Source organism: Gobius niger, assembly GCF_951799975.1.
Source record: "Gobius niger genome assembly, chromosome: 13".
Classification (NCBI taxonomy): Eukaryota; Metazoa; Chordata; class Actinopteri; order Gobiiformes; family Gobiidae; genus Gobius; species Gobius niger.
Genome location: NC_136864.1, coordinates 20,940,974 through 20,962,761, shown reverse-complemented (window position 1 = coordinate 20,962,761; position 21,788 = coordinate 20,940,974). Strand labels below are relative to the sequence as shown.

The 21,788-nt window shown below is 41.5% G+C and overlaps 1 protein-coding gene across 2 annotated transcripts in view; it reads left to right on the top strand.

Moving 5' to 3' along the window:
* The first annotated feature begins 1,105 nt into the window (after positions 1–1,105).
* Positions 1,106–21,788, top strand: part of tnr (tenascin R (restrictin, janusin)) — a 133,145-nt gene continuing 112,462 nt past the window's right edge. The window contains exon 1 of one of the 2 annotated variants that reach the window (XM_079570262.1): positions 1,106–1,351. The gene's annotated coding sequence lies outside the window, so the exon portion shown is untranslated. The remainder of the gene's footprint in view (positions 1,352–21,788) is intronic. The other variant, XM_079570263.1, reaches the window with a different exon arrangement.

Here is a 21,788-nt window from a genome sequence, read left to right as displayed (position 1 = left end):
ACCAAGCCAAACACTATTTGAATTTTGTATTGTATCTGTAGCAGCCTATACTAACGAGGCAATGTTTTATTTATGTCTCTTAAATAATTATCCATTTTTGATCTCCATAACAATACATTTGTTTGCGTTTAGTGAACAATGACGTGCAGTACCAAATCGTATCTCTAGGGGGCAGTAGGCCGCTTGCACCCCCTCGACATACTTTTAACCACGGGCCACGTGTTGAAAGCGCGTTCAGTGGTTCAGGGGCAGCTTTATCAATCATTTTTTGCTGATAATTCCTTTCGAATCGACGATGCAACTTTTGAGAAGCAGCTTCTGGTCAGTGTTTTTTTTTTTTTTTTTAATAAATATTGTTTGTGCACAATTACCGTATTGTTACCATAATAGTTACCTTTTTCTCCGTAACTACTAATTATTATATCTATGGTAGCAACCCATAGCAATTTAATAAGGTGATTGATTGACCCACATCGCAGATAAGATTTGTCACTGAACATGCAAACTGGTCTCTGTTTGCACCGCATATTTACTGGTAGGCTGCCATAGCCTACTGAGATTTTTCACAACCATATACATCATAGTTTGAAGCTCAAGCAAATCATTTCACACATTGTCGCGAGCCAAACCTTTGCAGTGCACTAAAATATAATGTTATAAATAAAATAAAATGAAACATAGATGCAATTAGATTTGCATACATAATTTTCATGCTTGTGCTGTGTGTTTTTGGCAACTCTCCAAATCCTGCTCCTTATTCATTAGCTAAGCCTAATGATATGAATGCATGCCTTTGTGCCATCAGTATTATTTGATGGTGGTTCCACAGCCACTGTAGGCTGCACGAGGGAAGCCACAATTTCTTGACCAATAATGAGTGAGAGAGAGAGAGAGAGAGAGAGAGAGAGAGAGAGAGAGAGAGAGAGAGAGAGAGAGAGAGAGAGAGAGAGAGAGAGAGACAGACAGACCGACAGATGGATCAATAGAGAAACACTGAAAAGATGGTGTGATAGTAGCACATTTTGGTGATAAGAGTGGCAGAGCCAGTGGGAGTGAGGTGGGAGAGAGAGAGAGAGAGAGAGAGAGAGAAGCAGAGCTCAGCACGGGAGAGAGGGGAGAGCGGAGCAGCACTCACACACTCTGCCTCTCCTCTCATTTCTCACTGCAGCTGTGTGAGGCGAGTGAGCGGCCGGAGCCCCGCGGACGCAGCAGGAGCACGGACACGTCGATGCAAATACAGCCCGCCCCACCGCGGCGCAACAGAGGACCAGCAGCTCTCCACCCCGACACAGGATCCGGCTCCGGAGAGGACAGCAGCCAGACTGGAGCTCCCCCTGGCCACTCCGAGCAGGTGAGTGAACTTAAGAGTTTGGTGTGCCTGCTCATGATGGGAGCAAGTGGAATTCAGCAAAGTTTTTTTTTTTTTGTCTTGTTTTCTCTGCTTTTTTTTTTTTAGCGAGTGCATTGTTTGTGGCAACAATTACACCAGGTGAATAGCTCGGAAACCTCAGCATCAATCACGGCGTTATCATGCTGGGCAGAGAGGAACTCAACAATAGCTGCTTAATGACACCCACATGCTGCGGGTGGGTGATGCTGTGTGCTGTACAAGTGCGTTTCCGAGGCGAACTGTGAGCATAGTTTGAACAAGTGCAGAGTCCATAAACGGCTTTCACTTGAGCTATCTAATGAAGCCATTAAAAAGTTGCAGGGGGAAATTAATTGAGGCAGTTTAATGGCAAAGCACTTTGTCAAAACCGCTGTGTTGTGATAGATGTTGGTCTGTGGCCACGGCTGCAGTTTCATGTGAACAAATTCTGACATTTGGATTTAGTGAGTGTCTTGCAGAGCAGTGTAGCATAAATTCACACAGCAATCAATGGAGTTCATTAAAACGTAAAACAGTAGTGAACATCAAAATCAGGATATCTTCTAATTTTGATGCTTAGGTGTCATGTTTGTGTATTTTTTCCCACATCCGAAAAATAAACATGAAAAGTGCTCTGGTAAACAATGACTATGTGAATGAAACATGGTGACATTTACACAGGTGTCTTACGATTATGTTGCCTGTCACAAATACCATCATCATTAGCTTTGATCTTTAGATTTGAGGTAAGGTCAAATACACATATAACAACTTGTGAACTTTTGAATATATGCAGAATTAGATGACATGTTTTATCTGGTTTTCTATCTGCACCTATGCTCATCATGCACGTCTTATTTGGATACATCTTGTTGTTCCCGTTTATCGTCTTCGCGTCACTTCTCTGCTCTTTGTCATATTGAAGGCTATAAATGTCGGCTGAATTTAAAATGTGTCACCACAAGCAAGGCTAGTGACGAAGTATTGGAAGCCTTGGTACAGAGGAGGAGAGTTGACAGGAGAGGACAAAAAAGACACGAGCGGAAGTAAAAAGTTTACCAGCTGAGAGGTTGCAATCACGTGACATGACAAGAAGCAGACGTTTTTGGTTTGTATGTGTTTATCGTGGCTGTGTTTCTCCGGTCTCCAGATGAAACAAAAACTATAGCATAAAGTTCCACATATTATTCTTAGTTTGTTTTTTCACTGCCTTATTAAAAAGTTGTAACAAAGGTACAAAGGACTTACAGCTACAGGATATATTTAACATGGACTTGTTCCTCTTTAAAACATGAAAGGTTCACCATTTGTGGATTTTCTTATTGCTGAAATCCTAGACTTTCGCGAATGCAGCCTTCCAATATGATATTTTCCTGACTGCACATGTGTGGACGCCGCGCAGGGAGGCACAGAGTTATCAGCTTTAGGATCCATCCCGTATTAAAGCGAGCTCGTCTTTCCCTCCCGTGTGGCTCCGGTGTCATTAAACAGAGACACTGAATCTGAGCGATCGTTTGCTCTCCCCGGCGCACTGTCTCTTCCCCGACACTTAGCTGGACTCTCCCTGCGCTTTTGTCTCTCCCCCCATTTGATCTTTAGTGCTCATCTTTTCACTCGCTCTCTGCCTCACACGCTCAGGGCTCGTGCTGCACGGTTTCTGGGGAAAATATCTAAATGCGATTTTTTTTCGTGCAGTTGGATTAGTGTTATAAAGTTTACACTATGCTCACTGTGCGCTTTGTTGTTTGCTAATTGCAACCAAATGATATTGGGTTTGCATTTCATTGTGTAAAAAATGCATAAGTCAGTGAAGGTATAATGAGGGGTGGGGGGATTGTGATTTAAATTGAAATTAAATACAGGATATTGCTTCAGTCGCCTCATATAGCTGTGCAAGTGCAGGATATGAATCTTGCTGTCCGCTGTTAAATTGGTATTTTCTACTGATGCAGTGGTGGTGACGTGCCATTGAGTTGAGGATCGCCAGACTGTTTATTATGTCAGCTTATTTTTCATACTTACTTCTGACGATTTGTTTCGTAGCCAGTGAAATGTGTCTGAAGCTTGGCCGTGAGCCTGCGTTTAGTTGTGTTAATTGCAAATGCAAATTGTTTCTATAAATTGCTAAAGGAGCAGGTGGTATTTGTGCAATTTCCCCCACAATCCCTCTGAGTCAGGATAATCTTCACTTTCTCTGTTCGCAAATCGTTCACATTTTGAGTGCCAGTGGGCAGCGGAACAAGATTGCAATCGTCTGCACGTTAATTAATAATTTACATAATGTTCATTGTAGAGGAATTGTATCTGTGTCTGTGCTAATTGTGTTAGCTAAGCCGCTGTCATTACTTATCGTTAGGAAGACTGCGGGACAATGTCCTGGCTCTCATTACTGCCGCAACATACTGCTCTTCTTAAACATGGAAGGGTCATTTGTAGTAGTTTTTCTCTAGGTTTTTTCAGGTATGTTTTTTCCACCCGATAAAAGTTTTATTCCGTGTCTCTTTATGTGATTCGTGCCAGCTGTTACACAAGTGCACCTTTAACAACTGTTTTGTTATACAAAATGTTTTCAGAGGTTCATTAGATTCATATCGTTTTTGCTACCGGCAGTGGAGTACATTATACTGCATGTGTTATATGACCTAGACTCTTTTAATAAATCATTTCCCGCTGTGGAAGTTCTCGTTCACCTCCGCAAAGCACTTTATTAACTGAATAAGGCGCTGGATGTGCCAATCATGTTTATTTTATCAGGACATTTGTCATCTCACTGCTTTTGGCCTCAAATGGCATAATGTGTGGCTTGGTACTCTCTAATAAAAATGTATTAATGGAAGAGCAAGTTGGCAATATTTACTGGATGGGATGCCTGAGCTGGCGAGATGCTGTAAATTTCACATACGCAGCCCTCCGGCGGTGTAGAGTGACAGTGCTGAGAGCGGGAAAAACAAGAATCAATGGAGGATATACTTTAAACAGCAGCGCACTGCTGTATTTGGGCACCAATGACGAAAGAGGGGTTGATGTCGTCTAATTCAACCGTTTCATTGATTGGGCTGTAAGGGGGTTCGGAAATGCTTAAAACAGATGTGGCCTATATATCAGCAGTGATTTAAAGAAGCTGGACAGAAGTTGGATTGCTTTTTCAACCACCCGGGTGCTTTGTTTCACTGTGTGTTAAACAGCGAGTGAAGAGGAGAGCTGACAGAACTGATAGCATCATAAAAGTCTGGGAGAAATGTGGACCGCCCATGAGAAATAATAGGACAAAAGACTGAAGAGCTTTATGGTAGTTTCAGATACTCCACACCTGAAAAAAAAAAAAAGCCTTTCTTTGTTATCACAAAGTAAAGTGCGTCCAACTCATCAACTCCCTCATCTCACCAAATTATAGAGACATGTTCACATGGAGTTCCGGCAGAATACACTTGGTTTCAGGTGCATTCATTTGTTTTGCATTAAGGGGTACATTCCACTGCCACAGGCCCGTTTTAGGAATATGCTCTTGAGGTGTTACTTTTATCCTCTGCTTTAGACGGGCCGTGTTAATGATCCTCATTAGCCAGACTGGAATAAATCCACCTCCTCTGATACTTAAAGCTGGTGTGGGTGTCCGCACTCTGGCATAGTTATATACCTCCTTTTTCCTTTTTATCTTTTTTTGATCCCGCTCTGTGCTCCACACCCACCTGAGACCCTGCTCTGAGAAAAACTGCATAAAGGTCTTCCATTTTTGTCAGCATCATTTTTCGACATATTTTCCGACTCTGCAAGTCCTTTGAGGGCTTCTGGCATGTTTTTGTGTTTGCATACATCTGCATAAGGCGGAAGTGCTTGCAGGTGACCTGGGATGCTAGACGCCCTTTCTCCCCTGCTATGAAGCGATGAAGTAGAAAGTCCAAAGTTGTGGCGTGGGCCCCCTCCAGGCTGCCTGTGTAGAGCGTTCAGATACACAAACATGTCGGCTCTGGAGACACCTTTGGCTGAGGGGTAAATATGCTCCGGGTCTGTTTATACAGCGACTGTTTGGCAGCGAGAGGCGGGCGCTGTTCACTGCCTGCTCCACTCAGGATTAACTCAGGATGCTGCTTTATTCTGATACTATCTGTGTTCAGCCCTTATGGGAAACCTGTTTGTAGGAAGTGGAGTGGAACTGGAGGCAGAGGAAGAAATTGTCCAGCCAAAAGTGCCCTGGATACATGAATTATCCTCAACTACATGTGGTTTTAAAATATGCCTGATTAGCATTTTTTGGAGAGCAGTTAATTGCTCAGCCTTATGTCTCGAGTAAGAGGTTAATGGCATACAATTCTGCGGCAGATTCTGTGGAGTGGGACGTGTTGGCCCGGGTTGTGGAGATATCAGCTTGGCATTTTAGTTTCACAATAAATCTCTTTCATTGCTAAAGAGGCTGGGAGTCTCATGGGTGCTTTATTCAGGTAAGAGCAAGTGCTACAATTTGTGGCATTTTACATTGATTTACAAAAATAAACCAAAAATCTTTTATTCATTAGTGTCCTATTTAACAATCATTGCTGAATACTAAAGGGATTTTTGAGTCGCAATAAAACAAAACAAACAAATCCAAAAAACAAACACATAAAAATGTAATGCATTAGAAAATACATGATTTTTCCCGTGTGGACATTCACAGCCTCAGAGCCATTTCACTCCGGCGAGTTCAGGTGTGTCTGGTAAAGGTCTAAATGCTGATTCAGTCGTGTTTATCATGTCCCTGTGCAAGTCGACCCATTTCCACCTCTTGTGACACAACTGCACTGCGGTTGTGCACCCCACATTTCACTGCCTCAAACACAGGGGGATATTTCTGCTCCTTACCTCAGGACTGAGCCTAATTTCAGTTAAAAACACTTAAACATTAGGACACCGCTGTCATGAGCCACAGGTCCCCCACAGTTACTGCACCTAATTACAAACTTTGATTGCTTTGTTTTCCTGTCTGTCACTGATTTCTCAAATTTGCTTTTAACAAACAAAGTGCTGATTATTGAGCTTTATTTATTCCAGGCCTAAACTGAGCAATTCTTGTCCTTCCCTTTGCCTTGTTACACCCATTGACTCTTCTATCTTTCATTATTCATTTGAAAAGTACTGCATCATTACGTTACTATTATCCTCATCATTTGAAAAAGGCACTGAAGAAGTGTTGTGTTTTATATGCTACATCAGCAATAATGTGCTTATATTATATGATCATCAATATCTTTGGGGATCTTTGAACAACATGAAGTATGTGAACATGCCACAGACATCTTATTTTAGGTTAGTGTAATTGTTAGAGTTTAAACATATGTTACCCTGGCCTGTCACTTGCCTAATCCCAGTCTTCAGTGTTTTTAATTGGACCTTCGTCTTACCTTGAACTATTAAGGGGATTGTGTCGTTAAAAGGCTATTTCCTCTAAACATTATGAAGATTTTGTTTAATAGCTGTAGGTGCACCACTGAGTTTCCTGTTACCTATACTGCTTAGTAACAATGAAACACTTGCACCATTAATTATTGCAGTGTTATTAGAGCACTAACTGTTGTGAAGCGAGTGACTTCCTGACAGCCAGTGGGTCACAAGGCAGTAAGTACTGCTGTGCAGCTGATTAAATTCACCCAATAATTAAGCAGACATCATTGATTCCCTGCAGAGGAATGGAGAAATTTAGAGTGTGTGAGAGGCTGTGTGTCACTGGGCTTCCTGTAGCCCCTGCAGCGCTGGGCCAGTCAAATATGTGCCATTTGGGAAATGAGCAGAAGTCAATTCTACTTTAACACACAGTGGCGGTTGGACCCATCGACGCAGCATTGTTGACTGCCTTCATTTTCCCTGTGACTTCCTCTGAATAATTGACAGAGCAATCGAAGAGAATGAGGACGTGCGTCCTACATTATCACTGTGAACACAAGTAAAATGTTTTGCTTTACAGTGTAAAGCAAAACAATCACGGAGAACAGGCCTGTCATTTACAGAATAACTACAGCCACAGCAGGTATTTATAAATGCTGAACTTAGTAGAGTGGGGTGTTTATACTGTGTCTTCTTCTTCTATAAATACACTATTCCCCTCGTCTCAGGCATTCTAAGATACTACGTGCTTAGAAGAAAAGTCCAGTACAGTTTTTATTCCTAATGTGCAGCCATAATTTGATATTGACTGGTCTAGTGCTTTCCTAATTACAAAAGCTCTGGTGTACATGTAATCCACTTTCTGCTATAAAACTCCACAACTCTGCACTGTCAAACCAAACTAGCTTATGATTCATTGTAACCTGAACAGAATGAAGTCGATTGCTAGTGAACACCGTTGCCCAGTAGACGTTCAGAAAGGCCATTGATTGGTTTGATGGATTTTAGGGGCGCTCTTTGTGGTGGAAGAATATTTTTTTCTCATTACACAAGACTGGCTTCACAGAAGGTCCACACAATAAGCGCCTCTTTCCTCATTTCTCGGTGCGTCTGGCTGATCGGCTTCATACAGTCTCTTACTGTCTCGTGGCTGGAAGAGAGTTCCTCAGTCACAAAATTCCTTCATCATGGTGAAATTCGAACAGCAAATGTATTACTTATTGCTACATTTATCTTCCTAACTTGAGATCAAACTTGGAACCAGAAAAGTAATATGGAGGTCCAGATAAGCTTCTCATTAAAGGATTTATTTCATCTAGTCAGCCCTTAACCGAACAGAATTTTTGCTGAAATTCGAACAGCAAATCTATTACTTATAGCTACATTTATCTTCCTAACTGGAGATCAAACTTGGAACCAGGAAAGTAACACGGAGGTTCAGATAAGTTCCTCATTAAAGGATTCCTTTTATCTCGTCAGCCCTTATCAGTAACCTTAAACGTAGTGATCATGACTTTGTGTAAGAAAAGCCTTTTCTATTTTCCACTGTTTAACTACATTCTTGCATTATACTGGTTTTCAAATTTAAACATGTGCATCACACAAGCTCTTTAGTTTATTCCATCATAGAAGATAGATTTGTGTGTGACATGCCGCATTGTCCTGAATTTCCAGTTTGTTTTCCTTTGCGGCAAATGAAAACCGGTGACCAGAGATAAGTGGTTATGTCAGAGGAGAGGGAGCTGTGTTCGCCGATAAGGCCGTAGAACAGACACTACCATTTCTTCTTCTTTCTGCCTCATCTCCATCCTCCCTTCGCTGAAGACCATTTTATATTAAGTCTCTTTTGAGCCCCTCGTAATTCGTATTGGATTTGGACCGAGAGATGCCGCAAAAATGCTGTCATTGTGAGCGTGACAACAAAAGCCTCGCACAGTGGGAGGAAAAAAAATGAAAAAAAATCCATCTCTGACAATGAGACAAGGTAGTTAATTACCCAGTTCATTTCTAATTAGCAATGTGAGCGGTGCAGGAAATGTGGCGGAATAGGGAAGGGCTGTGGTGGTGAGCTGGATGGATTTAACACTGCGCCGCATGCTGCTGCTGTGATAGGCCCCGTGCCTGGAAAACGGAGCATCCAGCAGCAACATCCAGGGTCACCCATGGAAAAGCAGCCAGGGAAGCACTGAAAGTACAGTGTTTGGCACAGTATGAAGAGCGGTAGAGATGAAACGCGCTCGAGGCAAACCGATCGCCTAACTGGGTGAAAGCATTCGCAATTTTTGGGGGGATTTTTTGGCTCCTTGGTTTTTACTGGACAAGACTGTGCGCAAGAGGGTGAAGAGCGAGGAGAAGCTTCTGGAAGATTGTCAGCGCCATGGGGCTGGGTACCGTTAAACAATACCAGTTTGGCATCCAGAAAAAATAGGTTTAGACGAAAAAATAAAAGTATTGAAAGCAGGTACCGAAAGGAAATATAAAATCTTTATTTTCAAGTTTGGATGCTTAAATCAAAATTTAAAAGAAATAATAAAGTGAAATAGAAGATGAAAAAAGAAAGTTAAACGGGGGAAAATTGAGAACAAAATTGGGAAAAAGAAGTGAAAAAATGTGGGTAAATTTGGGAAACATTTTTGGGGAAAAAATAAAAATTTGGGGGGAAAAATAGAAACATTTTGGTTGAAATTGACAAAAAAAAGGGAAAAAACATGAGGAAAAAGAAGGGAATACAAGTGGAAAGATTGGGGTAAATTAAAAAAATATATATATAAAAATAATGAAACAAATTAAGTTTGGGGAAAAAATATGGAAAATTTGAGGAAAAAAAACATTGTTTCACCTCAAACAAATGATACAAATGCAAAATAAATGAAATGGAAGGAAAGGGAATAAATCAACATTATTAATCTATTTTATGGTTCGATATGACATATATTTTAGTATAGTACTCAGCCCTATCCCATTGTACAGTTAAGAGCTTTTGCCTGAAAATGGGGCAAGCTCTACCCCCTAAAGTTATTTCCAGCATTCTGCATTTCACATTTTTCGCATTATTGCCGACTAGGTGTATTGATCCTGCTCAGGAAGCTCTACACAACACAGTGATATTGAAGTGCATATTCTTGTTGAGGTAATCCCCTCTATAAATATCACTTCCTTAAATTACCTTGACCTGTTCTGGTGGATTAGCCCAGAGATATAGTAAAAGGTGAACCAGAAGACTCCCTTTTTCCTCCACAACCTGAGCCATCCGTTTAGCCGCCACAGGCATGTGCGAGGCGGGCGCATGGGAGCGGGAAGCCATGAAGCAAATTGGATAAATGTTATTTCTGGGGGAAGGTTTAAATGGGATGCAGGCGTCTTATTGGGTCAGTCATGCTTGAAATTGGGTGAAATCACACATTACGGCAACAAAGAAGATTCTGCATTCACCTTTGGTTACTTTTTCTTTTTTTTGCCTATTGTCTTCTGCCGCCTTGGCGCATATGTACAGTAAAACGTATTTCAAAGTGTCATGAAAGGGATAGTATGTTCTCTCCCTCACTGTGCACGAAGGTAATGCAAAGGTCATTGCATTTATCTATCTATGTAATGTATATCTAAAAGGCTGCATTAGGGAGACACACTGGGCGCTAAATTTACTTTGAAATGGAATAGAAACAACTGACCTATTTATATATATATATATTTTTTTTTTTGGGGGGGGGGAACAATATAGTACCTACACAGTACCTTTTTAGTAGCAATGTTCATTAGGAGCATATCACTAGATAATATTACATAGAAGACAATTATTTTGGGAAAGACCAGTATTTTTATAACCTCTTAAAATCCCAAACCTAAAAGCTTCTCGACTAGAGAGCAACAGTATAATGCCTCAGTTGAAAGCTAAGACCTACAAAACCGATCCGTTTGTCACCGTGTTTTTTGTCATGTTTTTTTTAAATCAGTGCTAAGTTAGCGCCACTTAAACAGTATTTACAGCCAAGTTTGAGTGAAAAAAAAATCTGTCCATTTTGTTATTGGATGTACAATATCCCTCTCTCCCTTTGTCTTTTCTGTCAGCGTAGTATTTACTCTCACGGACAATTAATGAGTAAAAAAACACATGCTACGACACCTGCAGTGGCGCTTATGGCCTCTAGTACTGCTTTAAACGTTTTTGTCGTGTTTTTGTCTCTTTTTGGTGGCTTTTTTGTCATGTTTTCGCCACGACTGTGTCACTTTTTTGTTGCATTTTCAGTGCTTTTAATGTTGTTGTTTTTTTTCTCGTTTTGTGTTTTTTTTTATTGCTTTTTTCATTGCTTGTTTGACCCGTTTTCGGCACATTTTTGTCACTTTTTATCTCATTTTCATTCTCGATTTCGTCGCTTTTTTGATGCTTTCTTTTATCCTTTTAAATTTGGGTGAAGTCAAACTGGAGAAAATGTGCTAACCATTTTACCAGGCTTCAAAACTGTGAAAAAAAAAGTTTCTTCATGATACCTGTTGAACCGCTCTTAGTACCAAACTGTACCAGTAGCACCGTCACTTGTTTATTGATATCACATCTTTTATACCACTGTGCTTTGTTAAATCTGCCTTATCTTAGCATCTGTAAAAAGCTTGTTTGGACTGAATGAAAAATAATGAGTCTATCCCCAAGCAGCCATACAGACAGTGACTAGTCATTGCTACTGTAATATTTTCCTCGATCCCAGTTTTTGCGCTCTCCCTCTGTGTTCTGTGCTCAAACATATCATTCATCGCTGGGGGCCATATGTTTTATTTTGAGATCTTTCAATCCGCGCTCACCTGAATTTCAACTCGCCTACATTTACTCACTGCCGTGTGGGATTTGTGCAAAAAAACACAAACCTAAGCAGGATGTCATCTCAAAAATGTTATCAATAATACACAGTTTCACTGCTGTGCCAAGTTTAGGACGTTTAAAAAAGACGGTCGGTGGAAACCAAGCGCAGCAGAACATGGCGGCACAAGACGGAAACCAAAACACTGAAAAGATTACAAAAGAGCTCAATGGGACAAAAATTAATGAAATCGCAGCCGGCATTTTTAAAGAAAATTAGAACAATTTGCGGCCTGGCCCTGTTGGACTAATTTTGATAATTGCTTCACTTCTTGTTTTAATCACACATTCCGCTCCAACCTGAAACAACCTGTTCATTTTGGCACCTGTGGAACTAATTTGATTGTTCTGCACTTGGCTCTTTACTACTATCGCGTTAGTCACATAGGCAGCATCGGTTCTCATCCGTGCTCTCACACCCTTTTTATTTTACAGTAGGTTCAGGAGGTTTTCGGACCACTTTAATAATTTCTATAGCAGCTTGACCCCAAAGTATGAGTTTACTTTTAATTGGTGAAGATTGCACACTGAACCGTACACATACACTTGAACCGAGCACATTTTCTTCAGTTTGGCTTTACCCAAATCGAAAAGCTTCTTGAAGTGTCAAAATAGCAGCAAAAGTGAGACGAAAAGAAGGATGGAAATGCAACGAATGAGCGACAAAAGCACTGAACAGAAAAGCGATGAGAAAGTGACAAAAATGTGTGAAGAAAAACGCAATAGAAGACAAAAAAAGCAACAGAAAAGTGATGAAAAAAGATGAAAATGTGACGAAAAGGGAAAAAAATGATGAAAAAGTGAAAAAGGTAAATGGACACAACTTATATAGCACTTTTCTACCTTCATCAGGCCCAAAGCGCAAAAAAAAGACGAAAAAGCCACAAAAGAGCAACAAAAAAGTCGATGAAAATGTGGCAAATGATGGAAACATAATAACAACATAAAAACATAGGGATGAATATAAGGCGATATAAATACTTCCTAAACCCAATACATCTTTCTACTTTTGCGGCACCTCCTTTCACACTGCTCAGCTCAGTGTCCAGACATGCCGGTTCAGGCACCGAGGCTGGAGGCGTCTCATCTAGACTGTTGCGCTTGTGTTGCATCTACTTTTCCAGCGGCAGGTCACTTATTATGCCGTTTGTGTTTACATTTTAAAGCCTTGTTTAGGGAGATGTGACGGCGGTACAATACAGCAAAGATCACGCAGTTCCCTCGCCTCTGCGGGACTGTTTCTTGTTGCCGTGCCTGGACACTGCCTGCCAACAAACTCATCCCCAATTTATCCAAAGCCAGACAGTATTGAGAAAAAAAAAAAAGAAAACAGAAACAAGAAGCCTTTGTTCGTACTTCTAGCTCTCTCAATTACTGTCTGCTTTTGTGCGCCGCTGACTTTGTGCGTTGTGAGTCGTTAACTGAGCAAATATAGAGGGCTCTGGTATCATTGGTGCTTGTGCCCAATAACAAATCGTCATTGTCCTAATTTCTGTGATGCTTACAGGCTTGTTCCGAGTCTATAGACAGACTGACACTGATCAATACGGTGCTGTGTGCGGGCCTACGAGCGCCGCGCAGATAGACAGTGCGAGCGCGTGTTTGCGGATCATTAAACTCCCCCGGGGACGGCACTGTGCGGTTTTCATTTAGGGAGTGGAGCAGATATGTCATTGAAACAACACTCTTCACGCTGATAGATAATCAGAATGTGCTGCCGCGGCCGTTAGGAAGCATGACACGACACGGCGCTCCTCTGAAGTGGCTTGTCAGGTGTCTGCACCGTTCCTCAGAGAGAGCCTTCAAGACGCGACGCAGCTTTAATTAGCGCATCTCCTTTATCAAGAGCTTTATTTATATTCACACGCTCCGCTTAGGTGTACTCTGTCAGCCGCTTCAAGGGGTTGTCACGTCTTTATAAGGAAATAGTTAAAATTGTGTTGTTCAAAGCGAGCCCTGAGATCGCAGTTCTTAATTTTGTGTTCCTCAAGAGGTTTGAAAATGGGACTCGCTCATGTCATATAATGTGACCACCGTTTTAAGAATGGTTTTGTTGGTTAGTTTCGTTTCGGTTGCCAAGATGATTATCCATTCAGACAACAGAGTGAGACCCAGGTCCTATGACTAAAACTGGTTTGGAACTAAACAAAGGGACTCTCTCACCTCCACCGTCCCAGGCCCTGTCCCTTTCAAATAAACAATGGCATATTCACATGGACTGGAATGTGTGCTTGTGTGAAAGTAGCCCAGTTGTTCAGGTGTAGTTGTAGAGACTCCAAACTTTACCTTTAATTGAACTTAATAATACTACAAATAATATTTAATCATATTTTCTGGACACTCAAAGACGCTTAACATTGCATTATTCATTCACTCCATACCTGGTTGTGGTAAGCTACTATTGGAGCCACAGCTGCCCTGGGGTAGACTGACTGAAGTGGGGCAACCAGTCTGCGCCTTCAGCCTTCACCACCAACTACTCACTCACTCTCTACATTCGCCAGGCTTTCTGGAGGTCCCAAACGGTCTCCCATCCAAGTATCGACCTGGCCCTTCCCTGCTTAGCTTCCAAGGTCTGACGGGATCGGGCAGAGCAAAGGTGGTATGACCACTTACTCGGCTTTACTGAGAAAAAAAAAATGCTTTGTGAGTTTAAAAGTGAGAGAGAGAATTTATTCTATAAATTCAATAAATCGAACCACCTGAATTATAAAAGTTTTGCTTCCAAACATGTAGCTTCTTCAATTCATTGGACTTGTAATTGTGTGTTTTAGTGCTTCAATGTCTGATGGAGAACAAAATGCGTTTGGTAAATCTAATTGTGAGGGTTAGTGCTGGCAGCTCCTTTTGTACAGACACATAGGCAGGTGGCATTGGCATTCTCTCTCAAGTGCATTGCTCACTTTGACTTTGCAGTGTACCTCTGAGGGAGGATTAAAAAACAGGTTAGCTGGGCCACAAAGCCTTCTTTGCTGAGGAAAAGTGACAATATTATTGACATGTCTTAACTGTTGCTAGATTAATTGCATACACACTTTGCATATTGTCAGGTGGAGCTGGCTGCTGTCCTGGTTTCCACAGCGGGATGAAAATTGATTTGCTCTGCTGTTACAGCAGCAGACTGCCCTCGGTCCACTCATGCCATCTGCATTCGCTCTAAAACTTCACTCTTCTTGCCAAAAAAACAACTATTGGAATAGTGATCTCTACTTTTACATTTAATAGAAAATACATTTCTCTCTTTAGAAATAAATACATACATTTCTGGTTTTAACTGTTTTGGTTTTAAGTGGATGACTGTTTTTGAACAGGAAGTTGTGTCCAAAATCATAACCCTGTTCACTTACTACATAATGACATCCATCAGCGAATTCATTGACTTCTTGGATTTATTCATCCAGACTTAAATCTAGATAAGAAGAAAGTCCATGGATTTATTTAATTCATTGACATAAAGTGCCATTTACTGGATGTTAGTCATGCTTTTAGAGAGTTGGTTAAGCTAAAATATTGCCACTGTACTTATGTGATTATTGTCTCTCAGCCGGCCAATGTGCCGTAGTAGCACTACTGTGCATTTTGAAAGCTATAATTATAAAACAATAGTTATAGACTGAATTGAGTGGGCTGAGATGCGTGTTTGGCTGTGGAAATGTTTCAGGGATGAGCAGGTACAGCCAGACAGTGCTTCAAATGTCAGGACCTGCGAAAGAGGGGGCGCCGCGCTCAGACAGAGAGACTTTCTGACCCTGGTTTGTGCCCTATTGATACAGTTGCCATGGGAACCGGTGTCAGAGCCCAGATGAGGTGCTGGAGGTGGAAACTATGACTTTGTGTACGTGAGCATTTGTTGGCATTGGCGTCAAAAAGTTGTATGCAGATGAGACAAAACTACTGATGTAAACGAACTGTATTGCTATTCCATGCAAATGTATCGCCATTCCAAGCAGTAAATGCGAGAAAGTATAAATACTGTACAAAGTTTTGACTATTGATGGCATTTATAATGTTGTGAAGCATATCCAAATACAAACACATAGTTTTAGATGAAATATCTAACACCAAGCACATAATGCATCTTTTTTATTGTACCGTGTGGCCCCACAGGAAGTCTGTGCAACTAGTAGGTCTCTTTTATGGAAATGCCACACTTAAGATGCAAAATCTTCATGCAGATAAATCAGAAAAACAGCCCCTAACAACTAGACCAGGGGAGTGGAATCAAATTCACAAAGTGCATGAATTTCAATGAGGTTCAGTTGCAGCCTTGGTGGCCAAATCATGTAACAAATCAAATGCTGCCAAATAATCGCTGCAAGTCCAACTGGCCTCTTGGTAAAAGCCCCGTAACCCACAGCGAGCCCAGATCTGCCTTTGTGGTCCCACTTTTCTGAGTTCGGGACCAGAGCTGTGAGAGATCCCCCCCCTCCCGCTGCTCTTACTGCAGGGTCACAGGACAGACACATTAGGCTGCCCAGTGGTGAGGATGCGCACTACAAGAGGAGAAGTGGAGGAGGCTTAAAACCGGTCAGTGGCTCAGATATGCTCACTTTTTATGGTATTGCAAACTCTTTTCAGATTATTATTAGGAATTAGTCACTGAACTAGGGCTGGGCGTTTTGGCCAAAAAATAAAATCAATTTTAAACGATTTTAAAGTTAAAAGGGTCTGCTGATCTTTCATATGAAGGGAACTTCTCAGAGTCCAGAGTATTTATATTCATTACAGGTCTGCTGTGATTGACATCCCCTGTCTATGGAGACACTCACAAAGGGAAAGGGGGGCGGAGTTAAGCGCGCTGCCGTAGACTCGGCTCAAGAGGAGAACAGCAGACAATCAGACTGGGGGAACCAAAGTCTGTTTAAGCAAAAGAAAACTCCAGCGCGCACTACAAAAACACACCACGTGGCCTGTGTGAAGTAGCAGGAATCACCAAAAAGAGATTTTATAATTTAGCCATTTTCCACATCGTCTATTTTGAAGCGCATGAATTAATCGAATTCATTTGATTTATCGCCCAGCCCGACACTCAACACTGTATAAAAGGGCTAAAGATGGGTCAAATGTAGTCAAATGCAGGGTTTAACATTAAACCTTACATATGTAAAGTAAGGTTGTTAGCTGATTTCCTCTAGAGAGAGTTTGTATATGTCTGTACATAATTCAAAGAGTAGACTTTTGTGTGTAGTAGCATTTTTGTAGATTTAACGTCAAGGTAGACGTGCTTTATACAATTTGTTATGATTAAAGCTGCAGCACTGGCATGTGTGTTTAGAAGAGTCCCCAATAATGCATCAAATATTTGCAAAATCTAAAAAAAATATACATAAATCTTGTATTTGTTGGCATAACTTAGGCATAACCATGTATTATGGCGCGCATCTTTATATTGGCTGTCTTGCAACTTTATGGCCGTGTTCAGCCAGGATTACACATGCATTTATGACAAGCATTTTATTTCTCCTGAATTTGAAAAAAACATCGTAAAGTTTGTGGGGTGCAGTCGCGCTGGGATGAGCTATGCTTGCTGCTCGGTGAATGGCCCCCCCTCGTCTCTTTATGACTTTTCGGGAGATGGTGTCAGTTGCTGTGAGAAATGGCGCCTCTCCAAACTCCCTCCTCCCCTTCCTCCCAAACGGAGCAACAGGTAAATCACTCCACACAAGCAGCTTTGTTTTGTCAGCCGGGCCCCGGGGGAGTGCTCAATGTGACCAAGGAGAAAAGTGAATATACTTGTAATGGTTTGTGAGTAAATTACCGTCTCCCTGTTCAGCCGTGACTGAAAAGACTTTGAGAGGGAGGATCTTCCGCCGTGACTTTGCTGACCCAGGTGTGTAGGTGGGTTTGACTTTGCAAGTGCTCCCAGGTTTTTCAACATCTATTTAAAGACTATGAAGGCAAGCCAGTTATACAACCTGAGTTTAGGTCATGACTAAGAATTGGTTACATACCCACTGACTCTTAGTGCGAGCGCTTTCATCATGAGGGGATAGTGGTGCAGTGCTCAGAGCAAAGAGATTCAAATCTCAGCCGTTTAAAGCAGTACTAAGTAACTCGTGCCCCTAGAGGCCATAACCGCCACTGTAGGTGTCGTAGCAAGTTGCGTTTTTTTTTACTCATTAATTGTCCGTGAGAGTAAATACTACTCTGACAGGAAAGACAAAGGGAGAGAGGGATATTGTACATCCAATTACACAATGGAGATCATATTTTCACTCAAACTTGGCTGTAAATACTGTTTAAGTGGCGCTAGCCCGCAGTTAGCCTTGCCCATTAGCCTGTTAGCTTCTTCTTCGTGATTCCATTAGTGTGTATTGGTGGCTCCGACCCGGTGGCAGCGAAGTTGCAATTGTGGTTTTCTGGCCAGAGACACCAGGGGGAGATGAAAGACCCTCCAATCATCCCATTAACACTTGTATTACCCCCAGAGGGACTACGAAAAGGATTTATTGCTACTGCTTTAAAGCCTGGTGGTACGGTGCTCTCGCCTCACAGCACCTTGCTATGAATTGGTGTGAGGGAGTGACAGGAGCTGATGGCACAGATTGGCAGCCTCTCTTCTGTCAGTCGACCCCAGAGGAGCTGTGGCTGCAAAAGTAAGTAGGGAGACTGTGGAGCGAATGAATAATGCATGATATAGGAAATTATAAAGCGACCTTGAGCGTCTGGAAAATGCATTACCATCCATATTCCTTCTTTTATTGAAAGCACTAATTATGAAATACAGTATGTAAACATTTTCACCGGATGAAAGGTAAAAAGAAAAGGTGGAGTTCTTTCCAGGAATTATAGTGCTTTATGACAGGGTAATATTTTTTGATAAGCTGGAGGAGGTGTGCCCATATTTGCTGTGCTTTGAAGAATTTGTGACGACTTGAAACAGTAATAAAAAAAAATAAAAAAAGTCATAACTTTTCAGTGGACTTTTGTTTTATGGACCCACCGTTATGATTTTAGAAACACAGAGCCTGCTCATGACTTAATGGTGGTGCGTAAATTAAAGCTCTGCACTTTGGAGATGAGGCCATGCACTGGACTGAAAATGAGCTCATTCATTGGGCAACAGTTTATGTTTTTTGCTGAGCCACAATTGGTTTCTTTCGCTGCCTGCCATCCTCTTGTCAACCCCTGCCAAGCAGCTGAATTTTTTTTTGTAGAGTCATGGGCACAGATAAGCCAAATTGATCAGTCTTTTCAACAGCGGCCAAAAGCTGCAGGGGTAATAAAGTTAGGCCTTGATCATGTTGTTGAGATCGACAAAATAGAGTGAAATCAACTCAGTTTTCACTTTCTTCTCCTTTATCTTGATTCCATTTCGGTCGCCTTTAAGCGTTGATTGTCCTGTTTACTCGGATCAGCGGACTCTCTGGGAGCAGTAACAGGTGCAGCGCTGGAGCCTCCTCTCTTGGCTGACCACTCGCAGCCTCTGTAGTTCAAACGCACACACTCTCTTCATGCCCCGACAGGTTGGCCAATGCGGACAGTGCGCTCGGTCCAGATGGGGCTGCTCCATTACTCTGGCTGACTGGACGCTGCACACCCAGCTCTAACACAGTGGTCGCTCCTATAGGAGTGGATGCGATAAATAGGACGTCAAGTATTGCGATGAAAAGAAAGACTAATATGTAAACTGCTAAAGGAATACAAAGAAATCACATGCATTTCGGAGCATGTACTGTACACATGTTTTATCCATTGTTTGCAGCCTCGGTACGACCTGCGATTTGCTAATTGCCATTTCTGTTATCGAGGTAAAACATTTTTCACTATTTTCGTCCACTGATAGCACTTTCGTATCCAGGAACCATTCACACATTACAAATCCAAATTTCAAATAATTGATCTGCCAAGTCAAATAGCCTTTCTTCTGCGCTGAATAAAACGTCCTTCTCTTAATGAGGTCAGATGTTAAGTGTGCTCTCCCCCCAGCACCGAGCTCAGAGAACCAGCAAATAATAAATTGGCCGATCGCAGCGAGAGGCCATGACAGTTGGTCGATGTGTCACGCTTTTATTGTAAACAGATCCCCGTTTTAGACTTCAAAGTTCTGAGGACGCAGCTTGGTTTATTGTGCTTTGTTTTCCAAAAACGTTTACCGTCCTATAATGAACTGAGCCTTTCTTTCTGTAGTCGATTTAGAAAGCACCTGCTTAAGATTGAAGTGCAGGTTTCTAAGTTTGCCATGGAAAAGTCATGATATTACATAGCCGATTCAAGTTACAGTAAATGTCAAATTAGCTGACTGAAATTGCCTTGTAAAAAAGTGGCAGCATTTGTCATGTTAGGATATTGTAAGAAACCGCTTGATAGACACAAGAATTTGAGTCCTATCACCTGCACTTTGCGTGGTTAATAAAGCGCTGACACTTGCTTAACTGCCTGCTGTGATCGCCCACATTCATAAACATTACGCTGTTTATCAAATCTCTCTGCACCGCACTGTACTGAGGCTCCCGGAGAGCTGCCCATTTATTAAAGGCCTGATTACCAATTCCTGTAATGCATCACATTTGAGCGTATTTTCTCCGGATGAAATAATCCATCCATCCATCCATCCATCCATCCATCCATCCATCCATCCATTTTCTTCCACTTGTCCGTTGCCGGGTCGTGGGGGCAGTTGGAGTATGTATCGTATGTATTTGTGGACTACAGATAAATATGTGCATTTGCTAAATTAGCTGCATTACTGTATAGTATTTAAGGCCAAAGTGTAAAGGCTGATTGATTTGGCATTTGAATAAAGAACAAAAAAGAAAAAAATACTAGTTCTTGTCCTGATTCCTGACATTTTGACAAAAGTACGTTTATATTGTTACGTGGTTTCTCAAAGACAAATTCCTCCTGTTCTTCAAATGCAAGAAGTCCCCGGTGCCTTCGCTATCACGTCCTCCATTCTCTTTATTGAGACATGGGATGATGGAGCAGGTTTAAAACAGAAAAGCAACCCCCCCCGGTCCCCCTTTTACAACTTCCGCCGCAGGAGCAGAGTTCTGGTGAGTACAAACGGAAGGAAATTGCAATAGAAAAGAGATGTTTTTTAGTCACTCGGGGAAAATGAACCAGCACCTACTGTAACAACACAATTATAATGGATTACTCCCTTTTTCTGCTAAATCCATTGTGGGATTTGGAGTGGCCTAAACAGAACCTACACAGCATTTTTTTTTTTCGTGCTACATGTTAGGACTGCCCATCTATTCCTCGGTGGGCAGGAATCAGCCTTTAATGATTTGTTTTGCGCTGGTGGCTTAGAATAACAAGCTGGGCAACATTTCACTTGGTGATGTCAGAATTGCATTACATTGCTGGTTCGGACGAGCATCTTCATCAGAATGTGAAAATACCATTTACTATTATTTTGGCTGGTGAAAGCATCGTGTGTGTCATGTGGCACAATAGTGTTTGCTTTGCTGAAAACTAATTGAAAGTAATTGGTTTCCTATATGGCGACTTTGGGATGTTATTTTTATATGCTCAAGTTGTTACACAAGTTATGTTTTTCTACTAGTGATGATAATGTTGATTCAAAATTGCTATTTAAGCTCCAGTTATTTGTTAACATAATGGCATCTCCAAACATCACATTATCTAGTTACAATGGGGTCTAAAACTTGCTACGCCTATGGTTCAGACCTCTTCAAACATGCACATGATTATTCTTATTAAGTTACGCTGTTCATATTTCAGTTTTCCCTCAAACGTTAATCCTCCTGGATGTGTTTGATAGTTTATTAAATGAATCACAAAGTACTCGATTGATCTATTATGGATTAATCTTAGTTACAAATCTATTCACAATCACAACACTTGTCAGGGAAATCACAATTAGATGCGTCTCAAAAATGATTGCACAATGTTAGATTATTTCCAAACTAAATGACTTTTTTTTTGCTTTTTGCTTTTTGGGTTTTGAGTTTTCTTTCTTCCCTTAAAAGAGCCCATATTTTTTGCCACTGAACACAACTTTGGTAAAGGTTTGGTTGTGCTATTTATTTTCACTGAGTTTGATTTTCCAGCCTCTTCCTCATCTCCTTCCTTCCTTCCTTCCTTCCTTCCTTCCTTCCTTCCTTCCTTCCTTCCTTCCTTCCTTCCTTCCTTCCTTCCTTCCTTCCTTCCTTCCTTCCTTCCTTCCTTCCTTCCTTCCTTCCTTCCTTCCTTCCTTCCTTCCCACCTTCCTTCCACCCACCCAACCCCCAAAAGTGCTGTACA